The sequence below is a fragment of the Orbicella faveolata genome, unplaced genomic scaffold (assembly GCF_042242905.1).
Source record: "Orbicella faveolata isolate gen_17 unplaced genomic scaffold, um_ofav_v1 contig_26, whole genome shotgun sequence".
In the NCBI taxonomy this organism is placed as follows: domain Eukaryota; kingdom Metazoa; phylum Cnidaria; class Anthozoa; order Scleractinia; family Merulinidae; genus Orbicella; species Orbicella faveolata.
In genome coordinates this window covers 6,609,064-6,626,933 of record NW_028301554.1, presented here as the reverse complement: position 1 = coordinate 6,626,933, position 17,870 = coordinate 6,609,064, and positions in this window count along the sequence as shown.

The window sequence follows — 17,870 nt, the reverse complement described above, 5'->3', positions numbered from 1 at the left end:
AATATTTTGTTTACTTGTTTCGGGTCAGACCGCTTCACATCTTGTTTCCAATTTATGTAGGCGAAATTTATTTGGAACTTGCCACTACACTTGTAAACTTACACTTTTGATGACCACGGTTTGATTTTGTTGTTGTACCGGTAATACATTGCCGGATTAACCTCTCGACTTCTTGAACTTGAACGGAGATCGGCTGTTTACCAAATTAGAATAAGGGCGCGATTTTGATTTGCTTCAAGATATTTCAACTCGATTAATTTACAGTCCTTTAACGTCCTTGATGCTAAAAAGCATTCCAAGTTGACCCATTATTGTGTCTTAACGAACTTAAAGCGTTTTGGTGAATCGAAAACATTAAGGTTCCAGGAAATCTCTTGCGTTTGTTATGACAACCATTCACGTGTTGTTGACATTAAGGAAATACACGCGATGACAAACTAGGCATGACGGCGGACACGAAATTAAACAAAGTTAACGCGCAATGGTTCGAAAACGTCTGAAAACAGTTTTTATGCAGTGGACATTATGTTTCTACTGATAGCAGTGAATTGACGGGATTCTAATTAATGATAGCCTTTTACTTTCGCCATTGAAATTGATTTGTCTCTGGTTCGTGCATAGTTATTGTGTTATTTGCGCCCAACACATTGACATCGATTTTCGTTTTTCACAAAGGGAAATACTGCGAGTTCGAGCATGAAACTTGGCATGGTATATCTTTAATAATGATGTTTTAAGGCTGTAATGTAAAATAATTGGAAAGTGAGGTACCAGATGCATTTTCATGCTGTTAAACATGACCTATATTTGGCCGTTATTTTTCACACACTTCATAGCTGTTTTTAAAATGGTTCGGAAAACCACTATATCAACATATCTGAGATTAGTTTAAAGCGAGGAATAAATTAGAGTGGTTGTTCCACATTTGTGTGAAGTTTGAAGTCAATTGAGTTTATTTTAAGACTTAAGCAGCGCTTCGTCCTCGCACCTTATTTCGGTCATTTTATTACACGAAAAACCGCACTTTGACCGCGCTTTCAAATTTTCGCGAATTTCTGAAAAAATAAAAACTCGCTGGAACCTCTAAATATGATTTTTAGAATTAGGTCACCTAAGGGTATCTTTGGGCAAAATATGAGCGGTTTGTCAAATGGGACGTTGACCTGCGTTTCTCGATCCTAACAGTCAGCCATTCTTAATTGCTTTGGTGGCCTCGATTTTTTCCCGCATCTAGTCTAAACTTTAGCCCGTCCTGTGCCCCCGAAGAAACACAACTTCGAGTTCCCAGGATCTCTCATCTTTCCCGCCTAGAAAGACCCTGGGAACTAGGTTGGTTCGAGTTATGTTACAGATCGCGATTTAGTTCAGCTGAAACTGTTAATCGATCATTTCTCGAGGTAATTTAAACATTCTATTCTGTAATGAATAACAGACCACGTGGTTGTTCAGGTTTTTATTTAACTTTATTGCCATACAGATTTACTTTAGAGCTGTTTACACTTCCATAAAAAAAGTCATTGGAGGTATTATTGGTTTGGGTACTTGAATTTCGTAGCTCATTGAAACATTTGTCTGCATTTTTGTCGATAAAATCGATAATCAGTTGAAAATCTTGTGATTATCGACTTTTATCGACAAATTTAACTTGTCGATTGACAATTATCGACCAATATCGAGTACTATCGACTTATCGGCTACGTTTTCCATGATCGATTTTGATCGACATGTTACGTCCTGGTATGGAGAAAAGCATTTCCAAGGAGTATGTTATACAGCCAAGTTAAATTGCTTACCCACGCAATAACAAGTGAGAAAAGACCCGTAGAAAAACTTTCTTAAACAGTACCCTATTAAGTTTTAGTTTACCTCGGGTAGGAGCTTTTCATTAGCTAGGAATTGCCAGGCTATTTCAGTTTTGCAGCCACTGCAGCTATTTTTCTTTGCACCCAAATCCAACCAGACGAAGGGAAATACCTTCCAAAACTTAACTGATATCATAAAAGGCCACTTCCTCGCAGCTTCAGCGTCAAAATATGTTCATATTATCAAAATCTGCTCAGAATTATCCACTGCCATGTATCCCGCCATGTTAGATTCTCTTTCCTTTCAGTTTCTTTGGGTCGACACGGACGCGTCACGGAAAAAATTCGCGGGAACACTGTTTCACGCGGGAGCTAACGCGAAATCACGTTCATTTTAGCAATGAATCATAGCTAACCATATATATGTCATTTGCCAGCCTTGGTCGGTCCGTATTGGGAAAAGCTGTGCTCGAGATCTTGAGCACAAGACCAAGGACCGACCAAGTCCGGCATTTAGCGTGTCCGACCAAATGAAGATTTGAAAGGACACATGACCCGTTAAAGAGGAAAAATTATTTCCAGCACTGCATTGGGTTCACGTACCCTAGTCTTACGAGTAGGCAACTACTAGAAAGATAAAAGTAAGCTCTACAAGAATTACAAAACACAAAATAAGGACGCAGACAACACGATATGAAACGGTACACCCAAGGAAGGCTGCAGAACGCTGGCAATGGCCGCCCTCGAAGGACCCGGCGAATGCTAATACCCAGTCTACCTATAGGGCAAAATATGCTCCGGAGGTCTGTTACTTGTCGTCCCGTATACTTGCATATTTGCTCTGACTTAGCGGGACTTATGCCCACAAAAACTTAGCTGGAGAAACGGGGAGGGACAGGGGTAAAGACAAGTTTTGTTTTCAACACGCGTATCAAAATGTTGCCAAAAGAGTGACTTCTTGTAAATACTACGGATAGGTATCCAAAATGCAAAAATTGAATTCCTTCAAACTTTTTCACAAGAAAGCCCTCTGGAAACTATTTAAGAAAATACAACTTTTAGTTCGTTTGGATTTATATTTTTCAAGTAAAGCGCTTTTTTAATTTTCACCCTTGGAGAAGCCCTCGAACCACTGAAAAATGTACTTCGTATTTGCGACTCGTGTAAGAAAACTAAAACAATTATCAAATCTATTTTGATATTACACAATTCAATGACCCTTCCTTTACAAAGTACCGTTATTAGAATTGGAAAAGATTCAAACCTAAATTTTTTTAAAAAATTCAAATTTACCCTCCTAAACAGCATTATCAGAAAGCTTGATTTTGGGAAATTTCAACGGCAAAACTCTCTACCTGGTACATGGATTCCGCTGTAAAGATGGTATTTTATAGAAAGAATAAGGCTTCCTCTATCGTTCTGTGAAATAAAATTTTGGGGCAACTTAAACTGCGAATTTAGACGACCAAAAATATTTACCGTACTCGCTTGAAGTTTATGACCTTTGAACTTACAGTTGTCTTCATGAATACAAGAGATAACCTAAACAACAGTTGGAGTTTTAGCCTGAATGCGACCCTTTCCCCCATTTAAATTATTTGTAGTTATTCTTTATCTTCTGTGGGCAATTTTATCGAAAGTAATATTTTTTACGCTGAAAAGGAGTTCGAACTTGTTTATGAGTACGTGCGTATTTGTTTACTGAGGCGGAAATTTGTGGATATTAAATTTATTCCATCTAAGTTCTATTTCGTGTGCTGCAAGGCATTTCGTGTTCTCATTAAAACAAAATGATATTGCCAAGTAGAAGGTTTTCTTCTCAGACTTTAAAACAACATATAACTTTTGACTTACCGTCCACCTGCATGGCTTGATTTACTCAGCAGCGTTACACCGGGTGTGATAGCGATGAGATGGCGTGACGATAATTGACAAATCACTTTTCGCGAATCGAATTCATCAAAATATATTTATTATATCTTTTGACATCATAATGCTTCGAGACTACTTGATAAAGACTCTTGTGAAATAAGTCTACAAACTCTCAAACTCTCATTACGGTGAAATGAAGAACCTGGATCTACTATTTTTATGCCGCGGTCGTGTGATCCTCGAGTATGGTATCACATGACAATAACAACTAAAAAATGGCCACCTGCAGTTATTCTCAAATCGTCGGTGGCATGTGCATCACGTGTGGTCCTAGGGTTTCAAATCCCGCACATGTTCAATTTGTTAAAATTGATAATGTGGCAAAGATATTCGAGGTGTGTTCAGAAACGGCGGAGGTCTGGGTATCTGTCCTTGTTTCTAACGGATATCCCTCCTCGTTTGTACAGAAGATCACAAAGGCACGAACAACCCCAAGAAGAGAGCCCGACGCGGAATTTAAATCCACTGCCGTTTTACCTTATGTCCAAGGAGTTTCGGAGTCTCTTCGCCGCTGCCTAGAACAACAAGGCATTCTCACCGTCCTCAAGTCCGACACGACACTTCGGTCACACTTAGTGCGACCAAAGGACACCGTCAACCCAGCTAAACAAGATGGTGTTGTCTACAGGATTCCCTGTGAGTGCGGCAAAGTCTACATCGGGGAAACAGGGAGATCTATGCAGGAGAGGATCAAAGAACACGACAGGGATATACGACTCGCCCGTACCCAGACCTCCGCCATTTCTGAACACACCCACGAGACTGGCCACTATCCTATCTGGAATGTGATCAAGTTTATTGATCGAGATCCTCACTGGTACACACGTAGGGTCAAGGAAGCTATTCACATAAGACGTCACCCTAATAACATCAACAGGGATAGTGGAATTGCAATTCCTGAAGCATGGATGCCCAAGATCAAGAAACACAACAACAGGAGAACAGTGCAACAGCGGACCACTGAAGGCTGATTTTCACTAGAGCATAAGCATAAGCACAAGCATAAGCATAAGAATGAGCACAAGTGAAAACAGCCACGACATAAGCATAAGCATAAGCTGAAACATGAGAAGAACGAACCCACTTCTTTGCCTTGTGCAGTTTTCACTAGTAACGCGCTCGACATAAGTATAAGCATAAGCAGAAGAAAAACGAACAGCTCCGTTTTTCTTGTGCTTGTGCTTATGCTTATGCTTATGTCGAGCACGTTACTTGTGAAAACTGCACAAGGCAAAGAAGTGGGTTCGTTCTTCTTATGTTTAAGCTTATGCTTATGTTTATGTCGCGCCTGTTTTCACTTGTGCTTATGCTTATGCTTGTGCTTGTGCTTATGTTCTAGTGAAAACCAGCCTTGAGGGAACAGCTACTCGTCGGAACAATGAAACAATAGGAGGATCGAAATGCACCAATCACAGCCGACCTTTGTGATATAAATGATACCGTGCAATCAGTCGACCTTATCGCCTGAAGAAGACTAGCAGTAAGCAGTCGAAACGTCGCGATCTACATCTCAAGTGACTACATGCTGAGACAAACGATTGATAATACACTTTATTATGAGAGCCTGCGGGCAACAACATTTGAGGGTGGAGTCTACTCGACTGAACCAGATTTATCCCACGATCCCCTTTCTGGTTCTTCTTATGTTGTATCCATTGCTCTGGACAGGAACAGTTCTTTTTGGTGTTACGCCACCTTATCCCCCATAGGTCCCGATGACGAGGGCATACTGTTGTGTTCAAAATACCTTCATCCACGTCAAAACAACCTCGGAAACAAAATGTGTGATATACGTTTACTGGAAGTTTAGTTTAATGGTAAGGGTTTCGGAAAACCATGCGACAGCAACCTAACCCCGGGGATGTAAGCCCTTGGATAACATTGAGAAAGGCATCACAGAAAATGTCACGCAGTTTTATAGGACTCCGCTTTCTTACGCAATATAAATGATACGTGAGAATATTTCGGTGACAGAAGAAAGCAGAGGAGCCATCCGCGTTTTTGCTCAGTGAATGGGATTCAATGCTGGTAGGTGCCTTTATACCTTATTTAACAAGCAAGAGGACAACAATGCGATAAGTCATCAGATTCGCGGGTTTTCATAATAACAAGCGGGGTCTACTTAACAATTAGACCCGTAGCCCATGAGGCGAAGCCGAATGGGCTATTGACCCGTGGCCCTTGAGGGCGAAGGGTCTAATTGTTTTAGTATAATAAAGTTAGCAAATGCAAGTTGAAGAAATATTTATTTGGGAATAAAACAAAAGAAAGCGTCACGCTCGACGGCGCCAATTTCGCTACTCAGTGACTATTACTAATAGTCCCCTAGTAGCGTAGCCAATCAAAATGCAGGATTTGCATTAGTCCACTAGTTGGGTGATACTAAAAATTATTATTATTGTTTCAGTCATCTCTGTAATTCCCTTATATGTTACTGCCTTAAAGTTTCTCTTGACTTATCTCTTGTAGTGAGGCAAGCCGACAAGTATTCCCCCCCTGCCCCACCTTTAATTTGTAGTCCCACTTCTCCACGTGGTTAGTATTGGGATTATTTTTGTGGGAGAAACTTGTAAATAGCCGGGCCGCAATATAACTCAAGAAACTATAGTCTCAAGAGACTATTACGCTTTTGCACGGTCAGCTACATTCAAAGAGTGCCATTAGATTTTGATTTCGCGTATCATGAAATCACGCCTTATTGGGCCTCATGGTGATTGTCTGTTACCGTATCATTCAGTATTTTCTCGATAATCTTTCGCAATATTTTCGATCTAAAGAGAAAATTGAATTACGAATACACTGACCTGCTCTAGCCAACAGTAGCCTTGCTTCGTCCAGAGAAGAATCGCTCACATCAATAGCCTTCAAATCACCTTGAATGTCTTTGTCACATTTTCGAATTAAAACACATTGAACATGTGCGAGATTCGTAACACTAGGACCGCACGTGCCACCAACGATTTGAGAATAACTGCAGGTGGCCATTTCTTAGTTGTTACTGTCATGTGATACCACACTAGAGGATCAGACGACCGTGGCATAAAAATAGTAGATCCAGGTTTTTTATTTCACAGCAATAAGAGTTTCAAAATTTGCAGACTTATTTCACAAGAGTCTTTATCAAGTAGTCTCAAAGAAAGATATTATATATACATATTTTTTGATGAATTCGATTCGCGAAAAGTGATTTGTCAATTATCGTCACGCCATCTCACCGCTATCACACCCGGTGTAACGCTGCTGAGTAAATCAAGCCATGCAGGTGGACGGTAAGTCAAAAGTTATATGTTGTTTTAAAATCTGAGAAGAAAACCTTCTACTTGGCAATATCATTTTGTTTTAATGAGAACACGAAATGCCTTGCAGCACACGAAATAGAACTTAGATGGAATAAATTTAATATTCACAAATTTCCGCCTCAGTAAACAAATACGCACGTACTCATAAACAAGTTCGAACTCCTTTTCAGCGTAAAAAACATTACTTTCGATAAAATTGCCCACAGAAGATAAAAAATAACTATAAATCATTTAAATGGGAGAAAGGGTCGCATTCAGGCTAAAACTCCAACTGTTGTTTAGGTTATCTCTTGTATTCATGAAGACAACTGTAAGTTCAAAGGTCATAAACTTCAAGCGAGTACCGTAAATATTTTCCGTCGTCTAAATTCGTAGTTTGAATTGCACCAAAATTTTATTTCACAGAACGATAGAGGAAGCCTTACTCTTTCTATAGAAAACCATCTTTAAAGCGGAATCCATGTACCAGGTAGAGAGTTTTGCTGTTAAAATTTCCCAAAATCGAGCTTTCTGATAATGCTGTTTAGGAGGGTAAATTTGAAATTATTTTAAAAATTCAGGTTTGAATCTTTTCCAATTCTAATAACGGTACTTTGTAAAGGAAGGGTCATTGAATTGTGTAATATCGAAATAGTTTTGATAATTGTTTTAGTTTTCTTACACGAGTCGCAAATACGAAGTACATTTTTCAGTGGTTCGATGGCTTCTCCAAGGGTGAAAATTAAAAAATCGCTTTACTTGAAAAATATAAATCCAAACGAACTAAAAGTTGTATTTTCCTAAATAGTTTCCAGAGGGCTTTCTTGTGAAAAAGTTTGAGGGAATTCGATTTTTGCATTTTGCACACCTATCCGTAGTATTTCCAGAAAGTCACTCTTAACTTCTATACTAAGAAATAACTGCTCTATACTAAGAAATAACTGGCGAGTTTCGTTTGGGATTAAACTGCGTTTTAACAAGGAAAAATGAAATAGCTGATAATTGTGGAAGGCCACTTCGCGCAATGGTACAGATAAAAGAAAACAGATGAAAAAGCGCTTGAGAAGTTGCACATAATCAAGACAAGCTTAAAGTATCGTATGCAATATTGAAGATAGAGTACACGCCGAGGATGTGTCCTGCAATGTAATTTAAACAGTTGACGCAAGTTAAAAATGTGTCGCACAATGTTGTAGATAGTAAAAACACGTTACTTTCATGTTAACTTTATTGCACAGGATGTTGCAGATAGCTAAGACAAGTCGTAATTGTTGCGCGCGTTAAAATTGTTTTGCACAATGTTGAAGACATCTGTTCTCCAAGCCGCAGCAACACGCAAATTGTATCACATTTATACGGCGTGGATAGTGAAATGCTATCGCTTGAGAAGTCAATCTTTGAAAACTACAACTGCGGGGACCAATGCCAGAGGAAAAAAAGAACAGCCGTGTTGGTAAAAACCATGCATCAAAAGGGTCTCTATTTAGGGTTAGAGTTGCCTACATCCTGGCCACAGTTCCTGCAACCTCGTGCTCTGCTGTAAGGTCTTTCAGCGCCCTTCCGCGCATTAAGACATTTTTAAGATCCAATAGGACAAGACCGACTTAGTAGCATCGCTGTTATTACAGCTGAAAGAAAAATAAGACAAGGGATTATCTACTGACATATTTGGACGTTGAAGTTATCTTCATACTTTTTTACGTTTTATATCTCACTTCGTGCTTTCGTAGATTCGAAATTTTGATCTCGATTTACTGAGTGTATTTGCACTATTCTGCGTGCTCTCACGGCTTGGTGAATTAACGCAACTTCACAGGCTTAATCATCTTGCATCTGTGACCAACAATTTTTATTCGCGCGAGTTATGTTCAACACCCCTCTTCCCCCCCCCCTCCCCCACCCCACTGTTTCCAACATAGTTTTTTCTTACGTCGTAACTAGACATATGTGGCACCTCATGAGTCCGTCTGATAGGAGTTGTTCTTTATTAATCCGTGAAAAACCTAAAGAAGCCAGGATTCTCAGATCATGCGCACGTCTTAAGGCCAACATACAAGCTGGTAAGGCGGGGAGGCTGGAAGGAAATAATGAACCAGAGACTCGGGACGAGTTTAATCCGCAATGGTTAAGTAAGAGTTCAGGATGTTTTAATCAACTGGATCAATCATTTTGCAGCCCATGTTAATGCCGAAAGAGGAGAAATTGCACTTTCTCCAGTAGGACCTCCTAACAGGCTTCCAGAAGAAGAAGATTACCTATTGACGATGTCTGACATTGCAAAAGTTCAACTGCGAGCTAAACTGGTGGTACTTAGCTGCTGTCATAGTGCACGTGGGCAGATTAGAGCCGAAGGAGTCGTTGGGATCACTCGAGCGTTCTTAGGATCCGGTGCACGGTCCGTTTTGGTGGCTCTATGGACCATAAGTGACGAAGCAACAGAGCAGCTAATGTGTCGTTTCTACGAGCATCTTGTTCGTGGGGAGAGTGCCAGTGAATCTCTTCACCAGGCCATGAAATGGATGAGAGGTAACGGCTTTAACAACGTTCGCGATTGGGCGCCGTTTATGCTGATGGGAGACAACGTGACATTTGACTTTGGGATATAACGGTAAGTATTTTTTGGAAACAAAACGCTTTTTTGGCGGAGGGAGGGGAGGGGCAAGCTAATAAACGTTAACGAAACTGTCGCCATTGCATGTCATAAGTTAGGAGATCCAAATCCTGCTAGACATGTCAACAACGGTTCTTGAAATCGTTTGCATTTAGAACACTCGCGCAACGATTTCATCTGTTGGTAGTTCTCTCGAAGCCTCGCCCTCGCCAGTGAAGCGTGAGTGTTTATACTAACCATGTAAATTATCAACTGGACAAACAATGTGATTTATAGACGCTTTTGTTTGATACTTTTCAGCAATAAACTCTAACAACTGAGTGCGCACTCTGATCATGAGTGTCTGTGTAGCCAAGGGTTATTTTCCTGTTCTTACCGAGACGCATGGTAACAGCTACGTTTCCAGGCTTTTAAGCGTTGTAATTTAAGATTGCGCTCACATGCATCAAATAAACACTGTTTAAATTCGTTGCCACTTTTTCTCCGTGTGAGATGTCCTTCGAATACAGACAATTTTGAATCAAATGGACGAGTTAGGTTTTTCACGAAATAACTCCGTGGCAAGTCTTATGAACGAGAAAGGAAAGTAATAGCTAGAGATCAGAAAGTGAGTAGTCATTAGTTAAAGATCATCAACACATTGTCCGGGAGACAGGTGATGAGTATAGACCAATCGTCTTGATGTGACACTAAATTCTCAGAACTTACGTTAACAAAACTATATGGTAATTGAGTAGAGAGAATTAATTTTATCTGAGTGTTGTTTAAGCCTAAATCTCTTCGATTTAACTCACTATCGCCGCTAAGCGACTGGTGGTTCCGTGTCGGTTGCAAGTTTAGGGCCTACTTACATGGTGAAAAGTTGTCCCTGTTGAGAATGTTTCCCACTCACCCCTCCCGCGACCCACTGTTACCGAGCGATTATAATGTATGAAAAATTAAAATTTCCTTCTTACCAAGCCTAGAATTTGCCTTCTCCTTCAGATAAGTGTTTGCTTGATTCCAGTTGTTTTTCACCTAGGAGTCACCTCGCGCACGACACAACTTCTGACTAGCGATTTAAACAGTGCGCCATTACTTTTAAAAAGTGTCGTTTATGGTATCATATTAAAAGTTCCATTTTTTAAATTGTTAGTGGGGATGAGTTTTCTCTTTGTGTTTTCGTCACTCAGTTTTTGACTTTTACTAATGTCCAGGAACTCAACAAACAAAAACACAACTGAGCAGGAAAAGTACTTTGCTGAAGCGTATTGGATTGTTTGCAGATTCTGTTCATTTGCAAAACGCATCAATCACTGACTTTAGGTAGTCCAGTTGAGAAAGCTGTGTTTGAATGCTTGATAAATGATATTGATCTCCTTATAATACCATTTAATTTAATTTGCCTCAGGCAAATATCTTGTATTACTTTAGACTAAGCGCCTACTGGCGCCTCGAGAACTGATGATGACTTTAGGGTAGTTACTGTCTCTATAGTTATATTAATGCGTTTGAAATTTAATTCAATCTAACTTTAGCACTAGATAGTTTTTGATGTGTGTTCTAGTGCCTCTTGTAAATAAAGTGAGATCATTTTTAACATCACACAGTTTACTCGCTATCCCCTTTCTTATCGGTTCAGAGCTGTAGTCCAGACTGGAAACCATGCATTCCTGGTTTGCCTTCACTAATATGCAGCAGCTAAGTAAATGCATGCCGGGATCAAGTGCATGATTTCCGGGAGTCAACGCGCGGTGTCTGAGCATCTTGTATATTTGCACAAAAAAAATTATAAATGTTTCTATATTGTATTTTCCGCAACGGTAATTAAGAGGATATTTTCTTAGAAACAATGTAAAATATTAACCTGTTACTAGCCTAGCTTGCTTAAGCCGTACTGGGGAATAATGGCCCAAGGTCGTTGCATTACGGACAGAGCGAAGCGAGGTCCATACAATAACGACCGCGCGAAGGCCAATATTCCCCAGTACGGCTCGAGCAAGCTAGGTCAGTAAGTAGTTTATTATATGACCACCGGGACGTGCTTTCAAAAAACCAAAAATATACGTGTTATGACCGTTTCCATGGAAACGGTTCTTATGGCAAAATCCCGACCCAGAAAGAACGAAACAGAACGCTGAGATCTGCTTAATAACTACCTTGCCATAAAATACAGGCTGCTACTGATAACATTTGTCATTAAATATTCCGGATACTACAAAAACCTCCTCTAATAGGCCGGTAACTCCAAGAATCAAAACTCCTGGCAGGAGTAATCTGCTAGAATTCTATTACTGACCTGCTTTAGCACATGCGTCATACTCCTGCCGAAATTGTCTAAGTAGGACTTTACGTTATCCCACAACGAAAACAGCTCTCTAAGACAAACAAATGTATATATTTATACTGCCTTATTGTACAAAGAAAAACAACAATTGGTGGGATGTTTTGTAGGAGTAGCATTACGTACCGATCAAAGTCAAATTCAATCGTTCTGATATAGCTTGATTGACAGTAGCTCCAGTAAAACTTCGTTGGAATTTCCTCGATTGATAACTTGGTTTTCCAAAGTGCATCAAATAATTTACACTCGCGAGTACCAAGTTACCCTACCAAGGGAGGGAGGCACTGAGGATAACGACGAATGAAATCGGAATTGCTTTATTTTGTAGGGCATTTCCAGGCGTACCCATCAAGCATGCGTGAAAATACATTACGCAGGCGGGATGCGGGAGATTTTAAATAAGTTAATGGCGGAATGCGGAAGAGAAAACTGAAAAACGTTCTTCCTCTGTAAACTTCACAGTCTTTCTAAACAAATTTCTTAAACCGCACTTTATGATCAGCTGTTTTCTTGGAATTTCTGGAAACGCCCGAACCTGCAATTCGTACTTTTCACTTTTCAAAGGGAACCTACTGTAGTAAGTAGCTAAAATGGTATTGTCTACCCTCTCAGTTGACAATAATGTAGAGCTGTGACATTCATAAAAACCGAAAACGAAGACTTATGGCTAACTCGAAGCTGTTTGATTATGTGATGTCGTGGTCTGTTACAATGGAAATTAGGAAGAATGCATCGATCGCATCGATCGTGGAAAGTTTATTATGAAGTGACTGACATAAGTGGTAAATTCACATTCCCCCGTGTCTTAATAATGCGCATGAAGAATTAAAAAAAGGTCGAGAGACATCAGCTAAATTCTTCTTAGCCAGCGAGCGAGCTCACGTTGGAGCACAAGGGCGCGTGGCATAGCAGCGAGCGAGAAATCCGGAAGCGAAGCCGCGACACGAGAAAGTAAACTTTGCGCCTCTTCACCAGATTCCTTCCCGCCGGATCGCATTGCTCTTCGTCGCTCGCGTGCGTGACTCAAAGGTGAGCCTTCTCGCAGGCTAAGTTCTTCTAAGGTCGCCCTCTGTCTTTAAAGCATGTCAGATAGGAAAAGATGTAACACACCCTAGATAGTTTTTTTTCTCTAGTCGAAGGGGAAGTAACTCAATATCATTTCAGTTTCTTGTTGAGCAATTGTTGCGTGAATGTTTGTGAACATGCTCAAATGTCACAAACGGCCTTATGACAAAATCACCTGAACCCAACAATTTCGTTTTTGTCTCCACTTGGCACGTCAGATGCTGTGAAACTGAAACTTTTTTATGAATGTTAATTACACGAGCGACCCTATTATGAACAGTGACACGCGGAAGTCTCTGTGCAATTTTTCTTGAGGAAAGCGGACGGCTGAACACAGACCACTGTGCAACGGTAAGTTACTCATTATTTTGTTTAAAACAATATTTGATTACAAGTTCGACTGATAAAAATTACCATACCAATTTTGCTCATTCGGGATATCGAAAAAAGCCTCCTCGTATAGTTGTATGGCCTAGTGGCTGTTATCTTGAGGTCCTAAATCAAATGCTCTTGGCACCAATAATTTGCTAGCAGATTGTTCCAGTGACCCACATAAGCAAATGCTTTATTTCCCTCTTAACCAGTTTTTCGAATTTACCACATTCAGAGTTGGGAGTAGACTGCAATGAATCAATCTACCCCAAGTAGAAGTGAACACCTTAATCATGACAGGTTGATCCTGAACTGAGGTTTCTTTTCGCCACAAACAGATGTTCTATAAATACTGTCCTTCCTGTACGGAAGACCAAAAAAAACAAACAAAAAAAACAAAAGCAATATTACGTACCGCAAACACGAATTGAATCGTTCTTATATAGTTTGATTTAGCTCCATTAAAACTTCTTTCGATTTTGTTCGATCTTGATAACTTCAAAGCCGCGTATTACATTAAGCTGCCGGAAGGACGAAAATACTAAATATAACGAGAAGAAAAAATATCAGGACAATTTCTTTAGACGGCCTCTCGAGGCGTATTTCCTGCCGCTTGAGACAAAATCCACTCCTCACAGTTCATTTTAGTAACACCGTGGAGTTAAGAAACGATTCGCAATTTGCTGTTTGTCAATGCGTATCCCGCCATTAATTATTAAAGAGTGCATATTATGTTTTTACGAAGAAGTGTCATATTTCGGATCTCGCCTCTTGTTCAAACCCATCGCGCATTCCACCAAACCCCTGCGAAATATATATCATCCTTTTTCCTGAGTGTTTCATAGAATTCACTTTCGACCCTTTCCGATGTGAAATTCCCTGTGGTAGGTAAAAGTTATTCTTTATGTTTTGGTCTTTTCTTAACCAATTAACAATTGAATGTACTCGAGACTAATAGCAAACTCCAAGCTGTTTGGTTCTGTGACTTCAAGGCCTGTTACAACAGGAATGACGACGGATATCATCAACAGACTGACACAAATAGTAAATTTACGGTGACCCTGTATATGAGATTGTCTTTTAATACTTTGGCATTTAAAAGATTGATTAACTGAAGTATCAAACCATATTGGTCATGACGAAATTATTCCGAGCGGTCTGGTTTTTTATATCGGTGAACATAGAAAAGGTCATAAACGGCCGAATGCAAAAATCACGTGCAGACAGCAATATCATTTATTTTGTTGTTCCGCTTGTGACGTCAGATGCTGGGAAACTGAAATAAGTTTACGGATGAATAATTTGTGTGAGCAACAGAATTATTAACAGTAACACACAAACACGCTTCTGCAGTTTTCTTGAGGAGAGCGGACGGCTGTATACAAACTACTGCGCAACGGTAAGTAAGTCGTTGTTGTCGGCTTCTGCTAATGAAATTTTACCATATCCATCTTGTTTATTCGGGATATCGCGAAAACGTCCCAGTTAATTTTATTGCGTCTTGGTTAAAGCAGGAAGGTCTCGAACGAAAACCTTTCCTAGCAGTAATCTGCCAGAAGAGGATATTTGAGCTGCCTTCGCTAGCTTAAGTTATTACTACACATCCTTCCCGACTTCAGGCTTGAGCCAATAGACTGCAATAAATCGATAACACACCTTTTATTATAGTTAGGTAAGGAAGAAATTGTCCATTTCCCGACCCAAGAGGACAATACACTGAGTTCTCCTTCCGATACCTTCCTGGAGGGGGTGGGGGAGGCACTTAGAACTACGAGGAATAAAATCTGACCAGTTAGTTTTATTTTGTTTGGGCTCTTTAGGTGCATTTTGTGTTTCGTGAGCTAATAACGTATTCCCTAAGAGATCAGTTTCGCTCGCACAAAAGTACAAAATACGTTTCTCACGGGAATGCTTCGTAGTTTTCAGTTTTTAAAGGAAGCTCTGCTATGGTAAGCAGCTAATCTTGTATTGTTTGTCCTCTAAGTTGACAATAATAAATCACTACCACATTCATAAAAAAAAACATAGGGAAGGCTGAATTCGAACTCGAAGCTTGTTTGTTCTGTGATTTCCTTAGCAGACGTCATAAAAGGCTTTATCAGTCAAACTTCACGTGCATACGGCAATGTCTTTTTCGTATTTTGTTTCTCTTTCCTCTTGTGATGTCAGATAATTTGAAACTGAAATATTTTTGTGGAACCATAATTTATGCGAACAGCACGCTATACTGTAACAATGTCACATAGACGCCCCTCTGCAATTTTTCTTGAGGAGAGCAAACGGCTGTACACAGTCTGCTGCGCAACGGTAAGTTAGTCGTAATTATATTTTGTTTCTAACATTGTATAATTTCGGCCTCCACTGTTAACAGTTACCATATCCATCTCGCTTATTCGGGATATCGCGAAAACCTCCTCATGTAATTGTATGGCCTAGTGTGTATGGTCTCGATATCGCGAATCAAATGCTTTTGCCAGCACTGCTAGTACTCTATTAGTGACCTGCTTTAGCTAATGCCTCATGTCCCTACCAACCGGTTATGGAATACATTTAGGGTTGAGATAAGACTGCAATGCATCAAGAACACACCTCTATGATCATCTCCACCAGGATTTTTCAAATGGGGGGGGGGGGGGGTGGGGGGAGGTCACACTGTGTCAAAGTGAGAGTACTCACCAGATTGGCATGCCGTTTTTGCCACCTGTTGTAGGTTGTTTCCTTAAAGAAAACTTAAAAAAGGGGGAGTCACAAGCATCTTAGAACCCCCCTCCCTAAGCTACGCCCTTAAAGTAGAACCTAACTCTATCACAGAACGGGTTTCTTTCAGTTACGAAATGCTGTACACATACTGGCCTCACTGTAAGGACGATAACTAATACAAATTTGACATGTTTTGCTCTAGCAACATCAGGAACCAATCAAACTCGAATTAATTCGTTCGCATATATCTTGAATAACCTCGCCAAAAATAAGTTCGATTTTCTTCGATTGATAATTTGGGTGTCCACAACAAATCAAACGAGACAATTTATACCTGCTCGCATTATGTCACCCTACTGGGGAACGGAGGACGGAGGGAGACACCGAGGATAACAAATAAACTCTGAACAGTAGTAGAAATAGTAATCTTTTTGCCTTGTTTTGTTTTGTCTTGTTTGTTTGTTTGTTTGTATCTTTGTTTCTTTGTGGCCACCAGAGGAGTATTTCGTGGTCATTGAGCTAATGCGCGCTCCTTACAAATCAGTTCAGTGAAACTGTAGAGTTTCCAGAGAAAGTGCGATTTCCTGTTTTCTATATTATAATTCCGTGTCTCACCATGAACTCTAAAAGAGTCCCGCCTCCAGCTCGCCGAAGAGGGCAGATTATCTTTCCACCAAGGTATTTTTACCCCGTATCCTTTTTTTAAACCCACGTCCCGGATACCCACAAACGCATGCATGATACAATCAAAAACATGCTTCCTCTATGAACTCCATAGTCTTTCTTAACTAATTTCTTGGAGCGCACTTTATGATCATTTGTTTTCTTGGAATTTCTTGAAACACCCGAATCTGCAATTCGTACTTTTCAAAGGGAACCTACTGTAGAAAGAAGCTAAAATGGTATTGTTTACCCTCTTGATCAGTTGAGAATAATGTATAGCTGTGACATTCATAAATACCGAAAACGAAGATTAATGGTAAACTTGAAGCTGTTTGATTCTGTGATGTCGAGGTCTGTTACAATGGAAATGAGGAAGAATGTCATCGATTGCATCGTGGAAAGTTTATTATGAAGTAACTGACATAAATGGTAAATTCACAATCTCTCGTGTCTTTTTTTATTTATTTATTTATTTATTTATTTATTTATTTAAAGTAACACGTCTTAACAAATTACACGTATCACAAATTACAAAAATTACAATAACAAAGTACTCTGGTATTGCTACTCCGATACTACAATGTACATTACTTATTTACATCAGGTGTTACTTACTTACATTAGGAAAACGAATAACATAAAGTAATTAATTAATTCTGACAGCACACATTAGCTACAATTAAATTAAACAGGATAAAAAGCAAGAAATAAAAATAAAAAGAGAAAGAAAAAACAATAAAAGGAAAGGAAAACTTAAAATTACAAAATAAGCAAAGAAGCAAACAAACAACTAGTAGCGCGGGGAAGGGGGAGGAGGGAGAATTTCTAATCTTGATTTAATACAATTAAAAGTAACTTAGTCTATAAAGTTTGTGAGGAGCATTGTTACGTTACGAGTACTTTTTCGGTGTTAATTTACAAATTTTCAACTTTGTATTTATAGTTGATTCTAGCAATAAAGTGAACTGTTGTTTAGTTTACTTACATACACGTAGAACTTCATAAAAAGGAGGGTGTAATTGAATTTTCTCACTAGCTCCATGTATGTTGGGTGTTTAAAGGTGGCGAAAAGCGTTTCTTTTGTATCTGGTTTAAAGTTTGAACCATTCTGAGTGTTAAACCAA